We start from the raw sequence: 16,201 nt of genomic DNA, 5'->3' as shown, positions 1-16,201 counted from the left end.
CAGGGAAATGAGCGTGAGTACGTGTCAGTGTGAGGCAGCTACAGCGCCTCGTTACAAAAAATGTTCTGTTGTCTGAGATCATACACATACTATATATTCTTTATAAGAAATTGTGGTAGTAACAAATGATCATTTCTTCCCCCTAAAGTCTCTAACATGTCAAAATAAAAGCTGGCAACCCTTCAAATCTGTTTTGAAATTTCATGAGGCTTAAAAGTTCTGAGAAATGCCTCACTTCCAGCTGTTCACCAAAACCGGTGCACAGGGCTCCCCAGCTACCCCAGGAATCACCACCAATCCACCTCTGTATAAATCCAGACTCCAGGAAGCTAAGGAAAACAAGGGGCAAGGAAACTAGAGGAACCAGAGAAATGCCTGTCTGACATACATAGCACTTTGTGATTTTTCTAAAGGAGTAAGGAAGTTTGCTAGTTGCAGAGAATACTTCTTTTTCCTTGACACTGAAAAGGGAAAGTAAAATATTTATCTATTTATTAAGATCAGTCTAATTATAGAGAAGAAGTATTAAGAATCTGTATGGCTGAAATAAGCAATAAATTATATATGCCATTATAATGATATAAGAAAGATAGAAATTCTACAATGTTAAAGTTACTATTATTATCGTAAAAAGGTAAGTGATGGGAGGAAGAGAAGAGGGGTAAAAATAAAGCAAATTCCGGGCTTCACTGGTGACGCAGTGGTTGAGAGTCCGCCTGCCGATGCAGGGGACACGGGTTCGTGCCCCGGTCCGGGAAGATCCCACATGCCGCGGAGTGGCTGGGCCTGTGAGCCATGACCGCTGAGCCTGTGCGTCTGGAGCCTGTGCTCTGCAACAGGAGAGGCCACAACAGTGAGGCCTGTGTACCGCAAAAAAAATAAAAATAAAAATAGAAAAATTAAAAAAAAATAAAGCAAACTCCATATAGTTCTGCTTGAATGATACAAGTTTGATGTCTACACAGGCATATGTTTTATCCTAATTTACATCCTGAGTCTGTATCCCAGAGAGAGGGCTGAATATGACATGTGTTCAATAAACTTTTTTGAATTAGTAAAAATAAAAAGACAAAAACTCAAAACCAAGAAGATACATACTGATACATGAGAAAAGTAAAACACTGGACCAAAATGTATTTTCTATATTCCACAAGGAAAAAGCACATGTGGCAGATAAAATTATTTTATAAATAAAAATAGTGACCCCCACAAAAGAATGAGAAGACAAGCCAAAAGCTGGAAGAAAATATTTTCACTAGACATTGCTGATAAAGGACTGTTATCTAACATATACAAAGAACTCTTAAAGCTCATCAATAAGAAAATGAACAACTCAATCAAAAACGGGCAGAAGACCTAAACAGACAACTCACCAAAGAAGATATACACATGGCAGAAAAGCACATAAAAAGATGTTCAACATCCTATGTCATTAGGGAAATGCAAATTAAAACAACAATAAGGTACCAGCACACACCTATTAGAATGGTCAAAATCCAAAACACTGACAACACCAAATGCTGGTGAGGATGTGGAGCAATAGGAACGCTCAATCACTGCTGATGGGAATGAAAAATGGTACAGCCACTTTGGAAGAGAGTTTGTCAGTTCCTTACAAAACTAAACATACTCTATTTTTTTTTAACATCTTTATTGGAGTATAATTGCTTTACAATGGTGTGTTAGTTTCTGCTGTATAACAAAGTGAATCAGCTATATGTATACATATATCCCCATATCTCCTCCCTCTTGCATCTCCCTCCCTCCCTAGCCCACCCCTCTAGGTGGACACAAAGCACAGAGCTGATCTCTCCATGGGTTGCAGCTGCTTCCCACTAGCTATCTGTTTTACATTTGGTAGTGTATATATGTCCATGCCACTCTCTCACTTCGTCCCAGCTTACCCTTCCCCCTCCCCGTGTCCTCAAGTCCATTCTCTATGTCTGTGTCTTTATTCCTGTCCTGCCCCTAGGTTCTTCAGAACTTTTTTTTTTTAGATTCCATAAATATGTGTTAGCATATGGTATTTGTTTTTCTCTGAGTTCACTCTGTATGACAGTCTCTAGGTCCAACCACCTCACTACAAATAACTCAATTTCGTTTCTTTTTATGGCTGAGTAATATTCCATTGTATATATGTGCCACATCTTCTTCATCCATTCATCTGTCAATGGATGCTTAGGTTGCTTCCATGTCCTGGCTACATACTCTTACCATATGATCCAGCAATAGCCCTCCTTGGTATCTATTCAAAGGAGTTAAAAACTTATGTCCACACAAAAACTTGCACATGGACGTTTATGGCAGCTTTATTCGTAATTGCCAAAACTCGGAAGCAACTAAGATATTGCTTGTAAGTGAACAATAATAATGGATAAATGAAGTGTGGTACATCCACACAATGAATATTATTCAGCACTAAGAAGAAATGAGCTATCAAGTCATGAAAAGACCTGGAGAAACCTTATATGCATATTACTAAGTGAAAGAAGTCAATCTAAAAGGCAACATACTGCATGAGTCCAACGATATGACATTCTGGAAAAGAGAAAATTATGGAGACAGTAAAAAGGTTGCCAGGGGTTAAGGGTGGGAGGGATGAATAGGCAGATCACAGAAAAATTTTAGCTGTATATATTTCACAATAAAATAAGAATCTCCAAAATAAAAAGGTTAAAATTCTACAGAAAACATTAATAAGTTAGCATTATAAAAACTAGCTGACATTTAAACTTAGAAAGACCAAAGTCACACAGAGGGGGTTGTGAAACACAATGAGTAAGCGCTTCATGGTTACAGCTCTTTGTGCTCAGCTCCTCCCCAGCAGCCCCGCCCAGGCCTCCTGCAGGCCCTCCAGTGTCCCAGGCTCCCTCCACCTTCAGGGCCTCCCTCTGCACAGTGCCAGGGCCCCCTGACATCTCTAGAGAGTGGGGACTTGGTGGGCGGATTTCCTTTTTGTTTGTTCTTCAAATACGGTACCCTTCATGAATTTGCACGTCATCCTTGTGCAGAGGCCATGTTGACCTTCTCAGTAAGGTTCCCATTTTGGTACCTGTGCTGCCCAAGACAGCACTAGGTTTGTTTTTTATTTGGAGGTGGACTCACGATTTTATTCCCAGTGCCTAGCACTGTGCCCTCACACAGCTGACACTCAAATATTTGTTGAATAAACCAATGAATGGTTGAAAACAACAGAGAACTATGATATTCAAACTGGATAAAGAAATTAAACATATTAGTGTCTTCATAGTAAACAGCACTGAGGTGGTTTTATAAAGACTCAAGTGGTCCTACATAAAATGACATATTTATTTAGTATTAGGTCAGAAATAGGTTTTTCCTTTTTTGTACTGACCACAAAAATTCCAGAACATTTCTTTACAGAAATAAGTAAAACAGTAACCAATTTCAGATGGCAAAAGGAGGGTGAGAGATCTCAACAGAAACTAGCTCTCCTCAAGTTTTCAATTACAGACACAGGATGACTGCATACTTGTGACAAAAACAGATCAGTAGATGTAGTAAAAGAAACTAAAACCAAAAACAACATAAGCGGATTTAAAGAGATTAATGTTTTAGCATTTCATTGTGAAGAATTTCAAACATACACAGAGTAGGCAAGTGTCATTTCACCAAAAGAGACATGATGGCAAATAAGCATATGAAAAAATGTTCCTAATCATCAACCATTAGGGAAATGCAAATTAAAACAACAATCAGATAGCTCTACACACCCATCAGAATGGCGAAAAGAAAAAACAGTGACACCACCCAATTCTTTTGTTTGCTTTGTTTTCAAATTTTTATTGCCAGAGGTTTAGTCTATTAGGCATGGTGCCCTTGACTTTTATTTTTTTTTTAAACATCTTTATTGGAGTATAATTGCTTTACAATGGTGTGTTAGTTTCTGCTGTATAACAAAGTGAATCAGCTATATGTATACATATATCCGCCTAGCCCCTCCTTCTTGCATCTCCCTCTCACCCTCCCTAGCCCACCCCTCTAGGTGGTCACAGAGCACCAAGCTGATCTCCCTGTGCTATGCAGCTGCTTTCCACCAGCTATCTATTTTACATTTGGTAGTGTATACGTGTCCATGCCACTCTCCACTTCGTCCCAGCTTACCCTTCCCCCTCCCCGTGTCCTCAAGTCCATTCTCTACGTCTGTGTCTTTATTCCTGTCCTGCCCCAAGGTTCATTAGAACCATTTGTTTTTTTTAGATTCCATATATATGTGTTAGCATACGGTATTTGTTTTTCTCCTTCTGACTTACTTCACACTGTATGAAGACTCTAGATCCATCCACCTCACTACAAATAACTCAATTTCATTTCTTTTTATGGCTGAGTAGTATTCCACTGCATACATGTGCCACATCTTCTTTACCCATTCATCGGTCGATGGACACTTAGGTTGCTTCCATGCCCTGGCTATTGTACATGGTGCTGTAATGTACATTGTGGTACATGACTCTTTTTGAATTATGGTTTTCTCAGGGTATATGCCCAGTAGTGGGATTGCTGGGTCGTATGGTAGTTCTATTTTTAGTTTTTTAAGGAATCTCCATACTGTTCTCCATAGTCGCTGTATCAATTTACATTCCCATCAACAGTGCAAAAGGGTTTCCTTTTCTCCACACCCTCTCCAGCATTTACTGTTTGTAGATTTCTTGATGATGGCCATTCTGACCAGTGTGAGGTGACACCTCATTGTAGTTTTGATTTGCATTTCTCTAATGATCAGTGACGTTGAGCATCCTTTCATGTGTCTGTTGGCAATCTGTATGTCTTCTTTGGAGAAATGTCTATTTAGGTCTTTTGCCCATTTCTGGTTGTACTGTTTGTTTTTTTGATATTGAGCTGCTTGTATATTTTGGAGATTAATCCTTTGTCAGTTGCTTCATTTGCAAATATTTTCTCCCATTCTGAGGGTTGTCTTTTCGTCTTGTTTATGGTTTCCTATGCTGTGCAAAAGCTTCTAAGTTTCATTAGGTCCCATTTGTTTATTTTTGTTTTTATCTCCATTTTTCTAGCAGATGGGTCTAAAAGGATCTTGCTGTGATTTATATCATAGAGTGTTCTGCCTATGTTTTCCTCTAAGAGTTTGATGGTGTCTGGCCTTACACTTAGGTCATTAATCCATTTTGAGTTTATCTTTGTGTATGGTGTTAGGGAGTGTTCTAATTTCATTCTTTTACATGTAGCTGTCCAGTTTTCCCAGCACTGCTTGTTGAAGAGGCTGTGTTTTCTCCACTGTATATTCTTGCCTCATTTATCAAAGATAAGGTGACCATATGTGCGTGGGTTTATCTCTGGGCTTTCTATCCTGTTCCATTGATCTATACTTCTGTTTTTGTGCCAGTACCATACTGTCTTGATTACTGTAGCTTTGTAGTACAGTCTGAAGTCAGCGAGCCTGATTTCTCCAGCTCCATTTTTCTTTCTCAAGGTTGCTTTGGCTATTCGGGGTCTTTTGTGTTTCCATTCAAATTGTGAAATTTTTTGTTCTAGTTCTGTGAAAAATGCCACTGGTAGTTTGATAGGGATTGCATTGAATCTGTAGATTGCTTTGGGTGGTGGAGTCATTTTCCCAATGTTGTTCTTCCAATCCAAGAACACAGTATATCTCTCCATCTGTTTGTGTCATCTTTGATTTCTTTCATCAGTGTCTTATAGTTTTCTGAGTACAGGTCTTTTGTCTCCTTAGGTAGGTTTATTCCTAAGTATTTTATTCTTTTTGTTGCAGTAGTAAATGGGAGTGTTTCCTTAATTTCTCTTTCAGATTTTTCATCTTTAGTGTATAGGAATGAAAGAGATACCTGTGCATTAATTTTGTATCCTGCTACCTTACCAAATTCATTGATTAGCTCTAGTAGTTTTCTGGTAGCATCTTTAGGATTCTCTATGTACACTATCATGTCATCTCCAAAGAGTGACAGTTTTACTTCTTCTTTGCCGATGTGGATTCCTTTTATTTCTTTTTCTTCTCTGATTGCTATGGTGAAAACTTCCAAAACTATGTTGAATAATAGTGGTGAGAGTGGGCAACCTTGTCTTGTTCCTGATCTTAGTGGAAATGGTTTCAGTTTTTCACCATTGAGAATGTTGTTGGCTGTGAGTTTGTCATATATGGTCTTTATGATGTTGAGGTAAGTTCCCTTTATGCTTACTTTCTGGAGGGTTTTTATCATAAATGGGTGTTGAATTTTGTTGAAAGCTTTTTTTGCATCTATTGAGATCGTCATATCGTTTTTATCCTTCAGTTTGTTAATATGGTGTATCACATGGATTGATTTGCGTATATTGAAGAATCTTTGCATTCCTGGGATAAAACCCACTTGATCACTGTGTATGATCCTTTTAATGTGCTCTTGGATTCTGTTTGCTAGTATTTTGTTGAGGATTTTTGCATCTATGTTTATCAGAGATATTGGTCTGTAATTTTCTTTTTTTATAGTATCTTAGTCTGGTTTTGGTATCAGCATGATGGTGGCCTCGTAGAGTGAGTTTGGGAGTGTTCCTCCCTCTGCTATATTTTGGATGAGTTTGAGAAGGATAGGTGTTAGCACTTCTCTAAATGTTTAATAGAAATAGCCATCCAATCCTAGGCATTTGTTTGTTGGAAGATTTTTAATCACAGTTTCAATTTCAGTGCTTGTGATTGGTCTGTTTATATTTTCCATTTCTTCCTGGTTCAGTCTCCGAAGGTTGTGCTTTTCTAAGGATTTGTCCATTTCTTCCACGTTGTCCATTTTATTGGCATACAGTTGCTTGTAGTAATCTCTCATGATCCTTTGTATTTCTGCAGTGTCAGTTGTTACTTCTTTTTCATTTCTAATTTTACTGATTTGAGTCTTCTCACTCTTTTTCTTGATGAGTCTAGTAATGGTTTATCAATTTTGTTTATCTCTCGAAGAGCCAGGTTTTAGTTTTATTAATCTTTGCTATTGTTTCCTTCATTTCTTTTTCATATAGTTCTGATCTGATCTTTATGATTTCTTTCCTTCTGCTAACTTTGGGGTTTTTTTCGTTCTTCTTTCTCTAAATGCTGTAGGTTTTTAGGTTGTTTATTTGAGATTTTACTTGTTTCTTGAGGTAGGATTGTACTGCTATAAACTTCCCTCTTAGAACTGCTTTTGCTACATCCCATAGGTTTTGGGTCATACTGTTTTCACTGTCATTTGTTTCTAGGTATTTTTTCATTTCTTTAGTGACCTCTTGGTTATTTAGTAGTGTATTGTTTAGCCTCCATGTGTTTGTATTTTTTACAGTTTTTTTCATCTAATTGATATCTGATATCAGAGCGCTGTGGTCGGAAAATATACTTGATACGATTTCAATTTTCTTAAATTTACCAAGGCTTGATTTGTGACCCAAGATATGATTTATCCTGGAGAATGTTCCATGAGCACTTGAGAAGAAAGTGTATTCTGTTGTTTTTGGATAGAATGTCCTATAAATATCAATTAAGTCCATCTTGTTTAATGTGTAATTTAAAGCTTGTGTTTCCTTATTTATTTTCATTTTGGATGATCTGTCCATTGGTGAAAGTGGGGTGTTAAAATCTCCTACTATTACTGTGTTACTGTCGATTTCCCCTTTTATGGCTGTTAGCATTTGCCTTATGTATTGAGGTGCTCCTATGCTGGGTGCATAAATATTCACAGTGGTTATATCTTCTTCTTGGATTGATCCCTTGATCATTATGTAGTGTCCTTTTTTTCTTGTAAAAGTCTTTATTTTAAAGTCTATTTTGTCTGATATGAGAATTGCTACTCCAGCTTTCTTCTGATTTCCATTTGCATGAAATACCTTTTTCCATCCCCTCATTTTCAGTCTGTACGTGTCTCTAGGTCTGAAGTGAGTCTTTGTAGACAGCATATATATGGGTCTTGTTTTTGTATCCATTCAGCCAGTCTGTCTTTTGGTTGGAGCATTTAATCCATTTACATTTAAGGCAATTATCGTTATGTATGTTCCTATTACCATTTTCTTAATTGTTTTGAGTTTGTTTTTGTAGGTCTTTTCTTTCTCTTTTGTTTCCTGCCTAGAGAAGTTCCTTTAGCATTTGCTGTAAAGCTGGTTTGGTGGTGCTGAATTCTCTTAGTTTTTGCTTGTCTGTAAAGGTTTTAATTTCTCCGTCAAATCTGAATGAGATCCTTGCTGGGTAGAGTAATCTTGGTTGTAGGTTTTTCCTGTTCATCACTTTAAATATGTCCTGCCACTCCCTTCTGGCTTGCAGAGTTTCTGCTGAAAGATCAGCTATTAACCTTATGGGGATTCCCTTGTATGCTATTTGTTGCTTTTCCCTTACTGCTTTTAATATTTTTTCTCTGTATTTAGTTTTTGATAGTTTGGTTAATATGTGTCTTGGTGTGTTTCTCCTTGGATTTATCCTGTATGGGACTCTCTGCACTTCCTGGACTTGACTATTTCCTATTCCATGTTAGGGAACTTTCTGACTATTTTCTATTCAAATATTTTCTCAGTCCCTTTCTTTTTTGCTTCTTCTTCTGGGACCCCTATAATTCGAATGTTGATGCAGTTAATGCTGTTCCAGAGGTCTCTGAGACTGTCCTCAATTATTTTCATTCTTTTTTCTTTATTCTGCTCTGCAGTAGTTATTTCCACTATTTTATCTTCCAGGTCATTTATCCACTCTTCAGCCTCAGCTATTCTTCTATTGATTCCTTCTAGAGAGTTTTTAATTTCATCTATTGTGTTGTTTGTTTGCTTGCTCTTTAATTCTTCTAGGTCCTTGTTAAACATTTCTTGTATTTTCTCCATTCTATTTCCAAGATTTTGGATCATGTTCACTATCATTACTCTGAGTTCTTTTTCAGGTAGACTGCCTATTTCCTCTTCATTTGTTTGGTCTGGTGGGTTTTTACTTTTCTCCTTCATCTGCTGCCTATTTCTCTGTCTTATCATTTTGCTTATCTTACTGTGTTTGGGGTCTCCTTTTCGCAGGCTGCAGGTTTGCAGTTCCTGTTGTGTTTGGTGTCTGCCCCAGTGGCTAAGGTTGGCTCAGTGGGTTCTGTAGGCTTCCTGGTGGAGGAGACTGGTGCCTGTGTTCTGGTGGATGAGGCTGGATCTTGTCTTTCTGTTGGGCAGGACTGAGTCTGGTGGTGTGTTTTGGGGTGTCTGTGAAGTTATGATTTTAGGCGGCGTCCCTGCTAATAGGTGGAGCTGTGTTTCTGTCTTGCTAGTTGTTTGGCATGGGGTGTCCAGCACTGGAGCTTGCTGATCGTTGAACTGTGTCTTAGTGTTGAGTGGGAGATCTCTGGGAGAGTTCTCATTGATTGCTATTACATGGTTTCAGGAGGTCTCTGTTGGTCCAATGTCCTGAACTTGGTCTCCCACCTCAGAGGCTCAGGCCTGATACCCACCGGAGCACCAAGACCCTGTGTGCCACACGGCTCCAATCTGCTGAAACTGGAACCTGGTGCACAGGTGATGGGAATGCAAAATGGTACAGCTGCTGTAGAAAACAGTCTAGCAGTTCCCACCACTCCCTGGGAGATGGGAGACCAGCCTGGGGTCCAAGTCTTGGGCGCGGCAGGCTCACTTCTCTCCTCGCCCGGCTGCAGCCCGCCTCAGCCCACCCAATTTTGAGGATGCAGAAAAACTGGATCACTCATACACTGGCAGGTGGGAATTTTAAATGGTACCACCACTCTGGACAACAGCTTGACAGTTTCTGATATGCAACCATAAAACCCAGCAATTGTTCTACTGGCCAGTTATCCCAGAGAAGTGAAGACTTATGTTCAAGCAAAAATCTACACACATTTATAGCAGCTTTATTCATAGTAGCTGATAACTGGAAACAACCCAAATATCCTTCAGGTGAATGGTTAATCAAACTGTGGTACATCCGTACCATGGAATACTACTCAGCAAGATAAAAAAGGAATGAACTACTGATACATGCAAAAACCTGGGTTAACTACCAGAGAATTACACTGAGTGAAAAAAAGTCAATCTAAGGGGGTGTTGGGCAAAATAGGTGAAGGTGATTAAGAGGTACAAACTTCCAGTTATAAAATAAATAAGTCATGGGGATGTCATGTACAGCACAGGGAATTATGGTCAAAAATATTGCAATAACTTTGTAGGGTGACAGACAGTTACTAGATTTATTGAGGTGATCAAGTTGTAAAGTATATAAATGTCAAATCACTATGCTGTACATCTGAAACTAGTGTAATATTATATGCCGATTATACTTCAATTTATAAAAAAGAAGAAAAAGAGGAAAAAAGCCAATCCCAAGAGATTACATCCAGTCTGATTCCTACATAACGTTCTTGAAATGATACAATTATAAAATGAAGAACAGATTAGTGATTGCCAGATATAAGGAGGGGTTGGGGATGGAGGGAAGTGGGTTTGGTTCCAGAAGCGCAGCATGAGAGATCCCTGTAGTGATGGAAACTGGAAGCATTCTAAAGCTTGACTGTATCAGTGCTGACTGCCTGGTTGTGATACCTACTTTAACTCTGCAAGATGTTACCACTGGGGAAAATGGGTAAAGGGTAAACGCAGAATCTTTCTATTATTTCTTACAACTGCATGTATGTGAATCTATAACTCTCTAAAAACTTAATTTAAAAAAACCCTCAGAAGAGTATATAAAAACAAACATTATGTTTCCATGACTGCTAGAGACACAAATTAAAAAAAAATACACATAAAAATACAAGTTCTAAAACAAACAGCCCAAACAAAAAATGGGTGGAAGATCTAAATAGACATTTCTCCAAAGAAGACATTCAGACAGCCAAAAAGCACATGAAAAGATGCTCAACATCACTAATTACTAGAGAAATGCAAATCAAAACTACAATGAGGTATTACCTCACACCAGTCAGAATGGCCATCATCAAAAAAATCTACAAACAATAAATGCTGGAGAGGGTGTGGAGAAAGGGGAACCCTCCTACACCACTGGTGGGAATGTAAATTGGTACAGCCACTATGGAGAACAGTATGGAGGTTCCGTAAGAAAACTAAAAACAGAGCTACCATATGATCCAGCAATCCCACTCCTGGGCATATGTCTGGAGAAAATCATAATTTGAAAAGATACATGCATCCCTATGTACTAGCAGCACTATTCACAACAGCCAAGACATGGAAACAACCTACATGTCCATCAACAGATGAATGGATAAAGATGTGGCACATATATACAATGGAATATTAGCCATAAAAAGGAATGAAATTATTATTTGTAATGAGGTAGATGTACCTAGAGTCTGTCATACAAAGTGAAGTAAGTCAGAAAGGGAAAAATAAATACCGTATGCTAATGTGCGTATATGGAATCTAAAAAAACAGTACTGGAGCCTAGTGGCAGGGCAAGAATAAAGATGCAGACGTAGAGAATGGACTTGAGGACGCTGTGGGGGAAGGGTAATCTGGGACAAAGTGAGAGAGCAACACTGACATATATACGCTACCAAATGTAAAATGGATGGCTAGTGGGAAGCAGCTGCATAGCACAGGGAGATCAGCTCGGTGCTTTGTGATGACCTAGAGAGGTGGGATAGGAAGGATGGGAGGGAGGCTCAAGAGGGAGCGGATATGGGGATATATGTACACATATAGCTGATTCACTTTGTTGTACAACAGAAACTAACACAACATTGTAAAGCAATTATACTCCAATAAAGATATTAAAAAAAAAAAAGAACCAAAAACAAATTGCAAAAAAAAGGAAAGAAACATGTACCCCATTGTTCATTGCAGTGCTATGGACAATAGCGAGGACATGAAAGCAACCTAAATGTCCATCAACAGAGGAATGGACAAAGAAGATGTGGTAGATGTGGTACATGTATACAGTGGAATATTACTCAGCCATAAAAAAGAACAAAATAATGCGATTTGCAGCAACATGGATGGACCTAGAGATTGTCATACTGAGTGAAGTAAGTCACACAAAGACAAATATATTATATCACTTATATGTGGAATCTAAAAAAATGATACAAATGAACTTATTTATTACAAAACAGAAATAAGTCACTGACGTAGAAAACAAACTTATGGTTACCGGGGGGAAAGGGGTGGGGGAGGGATGAATTGGGAGAATGGAATTGACATATACACAAAACAGATAAGTAATAAGGACCTACTCTATAGCGTAGGGAACTCTACTCAATACTCTGTAATGGCCTACATGGGAAAAGAATCTAAAAAAGCACTCTAAAAAAGCATGTGGGATCCTCCCAGACCGGGGCACGAACCCACGTCCCCTGCAACGGCAGGCGGAATCTCAACCACTGCGCCACCAGGGAAGCCCGAAAAAGTCATTTTTATAGGTAGAAAATGGCAGTTTCAGGTGGTTCAAACTCATATGATTAAGTGTATCTATAGTCTTATCTTTGTATTATATTACAATTATTTGGTATATCATAATTATGTTAGAGTTCTGAAGAAGAATATTGTTTTTATTGTTTGCCATGTATGTTTCTGTTATTCTGAGGTATTTTAATATGATTTTGTAGCTAATTAGAAAAAGAAAAAAAGTGAATATATGTATAACTGATTCACTTTGCTGTACACCTGAAACTAACACAACGTTGTAAATCATCTATACTCCAATAAAAATTTTTTAAAAAGAGGAGATCTCTGAGAAAAAAATACAAGTTCTGCTATGAATATTATAATAACAATAACCAAATATGGAAACAAAGTATCTAAATACAGAGTTCACTTCATAATCAGTAGATTCAAAGAACAATAGACATATTCTGAAAAGAACCTGACGCCAGGGCTTCCCTGGTAGCACAGTGGTTAAGAATCCGCCTGCCAATGCAGGGGACATGGGTTCAAGCCCCGGTCCAGGAAGATCCCACATGCCACGGAGCCACTAAGCCCATGCGCCAAAACTACTGAGCCTGCGCTCTAGAGCCCGCGAGCCACAACTACTGAAGCCTGTGTGCCTACAGCCCGTGCTCCACAACAAGAAGTCACCACAATGAGAAGTCTGCATTCCGCAACCAAGAGTAGCCCCCACTCGCCGCAACTAGAGAAAGCCTGTGCGCAGCAACGAAGACCCAACGCAGCCCAGAAGTAAAACAAATAAATTTATTACAAAATAAAAAAATAAGACCTTAAAAAAAAAAAAAAAGAACCTGACACCAATAATTAAAGCAACAAAGCTCTTTGCACTTATCACGGGTTCCTGTGGCAATTACAGTTAAATTAAAAAATCAGAAAAAGAAATTAAATATTAAAAATGGCATCAACAGCAAAATGCAGCTCCCTGATAGCAAGGGCCCAGGGGAGCAAACACTCACAAACTAGACTGACTGGTTTTTAAAAGCCATCTTAAATATGGCAATTATAAACAGAATGAATACAATTATAAGAAAATATGGAATCTTACAATCACATTTCACAGCAGTGACAAGTGAAAGCTCAGAAAAGTGATATTAAAAACATTCAAGCCTTGGGACTTCCCCAGTGGTCCAGCAGTTAAGACTCCGTGCTCGCAATGCAGGGGGCCTGGGTTGGATCCCTGGTCAGGGAACTAAGATCCCACATGCATGCCACAACTAAAGATCCTGCATGCCACAACTAAAGATCCCTCCCACACGTGGCAATGGAGATCCTGAGTGCCGCAACTAAGACCCAGTGCAGCCAAATAAATAATTTTTAAAAAACCAAACATTCAAGCCTCGAAAGTATCTTTGAATAAGACACTTCTTCCTTATAACAAAGTTAAGAAAAACAGTTATATTAAGAAATAAAGAAGGGAAAGATAAAAATTAAAAGGAAAAGAAGACAGTACAAACATTCCATAATATGGGGAACCCAAACCAAAGGCCATAAAAGGGAATTACAGTCATAAAAAATTTATTGGAGCCATGCACATTTGGGAAACTTTCAAAAAAATTCTTTTAAATAAATTTATTTCTGGCTGCGATGGGTTTTCATGGCTGCGAGTGGGCTTTCTCTAGTTGCAGCAAGCAGGGGATACTCTTCCTTGTGGTATGCGGGCTTCTCATTGCAGTGGCTTCTCTTGTTGCCGAGCATGGGCTCTAGGCGCGTGGGCTTCAGTAGTTGTGGCACACGGACTCTAGAGCGCAGGCTCAGTAGTTGTGGCGCACGGGCTTAGTTGCTCCGTTGCATGTGGGATCTTCCCGGACTAGGGCTCGAACCCATGTCCCCTGTATTGGCAGGCGGATTCTTAACCACTGAGCCACCAGGGAAGTTCCACACTCTCAAAATGTAAAGTGAAGCTTACTTATAATTTATAGGCTACCATTTGAAAAACTAATTTGAAGCAGTTTATTAAAAAGTCATGTATAGCAGGTATGATAAAATAAATACAAAGACTCGAAAGAGTGAGTTGACTCCATAAACGTAGGTCAACAATGGTGTGAATAATGGTGGGGCTGGACAATTCTTTGTTGTAGGAGGCTGTTTTATGCTTTCTAGGACATTAGCAGCATCCCTGGCTTCTACTGACTAGATGCCGGTAGCAACACCCTACCTTGCCTAGTTGTGACAACCAAAATGCTACACTGCCAAATGTCCTCTGAAGGGCAAAATTGCTCCCTGTTGGGAATCACTGACCTGGGCTAGTAAAGCTCCTGCAACAGAGAATAAACTTAGCTTTGAGCATTTCAACAGCTAAGGCACAAAGGTTAGTAGGGGGTTTAGGACACTCGCCTGTAGAAGCATACTATCTTACTAGGAAAGATCATTTTTTCCAGCACTAGGTTCCAAGATAAATTTTGTACCACGATCTTTACTGACTGTACCAGTAACTATCAAATTTATAGAAATATTCGTCCTGTGGCTGTTTCTTATCCATTAAAAAAAAAAAGCAAAAGAATACTATGAAAGCACAGCTTGGCAAAGGTATTTCTATAGGAAGCAAAACAGAGGGCTGGAATTGTGGCTTTCTGATGATCCCGCTTGCTGCAGGGATAAAAAGGGCTTTAGATTCTACAGAGACGGCTGTCTCCAGTCACTCTCACCTAATGCCAATCACGGACTCTTACACTACATTTACAGCTGAGTAAAGTAAGTACTTATATGAATAATGACTAAAATCAAATATAAAACAATGGAAATGATCAATCTGTTAGGGAGATAGATTTTTTTCACCCTTTAAAAAATTTCTCTTAATATTGTATTTTGTTTGTGCAAAGGAAAAATATTTCATTTGAAAAAGACAATTTGCTCTACAGAATTTGAATTTGTAAAAAATTTTGAGGGAAAACATTGAAAACCGTTGTTAAACATCAGTATGGACAACAGTAACACAGATATGCATTTATTTTAGAAGACTACTATTGTTCAGGAGGCCTTAAAGAAACTGAATTTAATCTTACATATGTTATATCACTGTTAACCATTAAATGCCAAGTAAAGGGGAAAATATGTTCCTATTTGTTTATTTAAGGGCTTGGACTTATAGGCCTGGGTAATAAATAAATGTGTGTGTGCAGGAAATGACGCGTTGTTAGACTAAATACATGTATTTAGGTGGTGCTCTAACAGAAGTTACTGTTGGACAAGAGGGCTGAGGCCACGACAAGGGAAATGGTGAACATTTACTTTTTATTTTATATATTTCTGTAGTATTTTTTTAAACAGTAAGCCTGCATAACTTAAATTACAAGTACTAAAGAATTATGAAAAACGTGTTTTGATTCAACATCGGTTTAAATTTCAAAGCATCATGTTTTACCTGAAAGATCCATACTTTGCAAACTTGCTTTGAAGTGCGCTAATCAAAGCTAGGAAACAAAGCAAAGAAACACAACAAAGAAGGAAATAGCAGCAGGTACAGAGGTAGAGGAGCCTCCCTGGCCTGGCTCTCCGTCTTCACTACCTCCCTCGCCCCTCTAGTCACTCTGCCCCCAGCACCCAAGACCTTAGAGCTCCCCTTCGGTCTCTGCTGCCAGGACCCCATCATGGCCCCAACACCTGGGCCTGCCTCACTTTTTTTTAAAATTTTGGGGGTGGCAAAATAAACATAACATAAAATTTACTGTTTTAACCATTTTTAAGTGTACAGTTCAGTGGCATTAACTACATTTGTATTGTTGTGCAACCATCACCATTATCCATTTCCAAAACTTTTTCATCTTCCCAAATTGAAATTCTGTCCTCATTAAACTCCTAACTCCCCATCCCCCCTCCCTCCAGCTCCTGGCAACCACCATACTACTTT

The 16,201-nt window shown here is 38.7% G+C and overlaps 1 protein-coding gene and 1 non-coding gene across 4 annotated transcripts in view; both read right to left on the bottom strand.

Annotated features, from left to right (window-relative positions):
- Positions 1–16,201, bottom strand: part of RNF103 (ring finger protein 103) — a 127,466-nt gene that overhangs the window by 4,971 nt on the left and 106,294 nt on the right. The window lies entirely within an intron of this gene.
- LOC115804169 (U6 spliceosomal RNA) lies at positions 2,967–3,073 on the bottom strand. Its single transcript, XR_004025022.2, has one exon. It is a non-coding gene; the product is annotated as a U6 spliceosomal RNA (small nuclear RNA).

The sequence above is a fragment of the Delphinapterus leucas genome, chromosome 13 (assembly GCF_059928025.1).
Source record: "Delphinapterus leucas isolate spDelLeu-1000000601 "Yukka" chromosome 13, BTC_Dleu_Yukka2, whole genome shotgun sequence".
NCBI lineage: Eukaryota > Metazoa > Chordata > Mammalia > Artiodactyla > Monodontidae > Delphinapterus > Delphinapterus leucas.
This window is presented reverse-complemented; position numbering and strand designations above follow the sequence as displayed.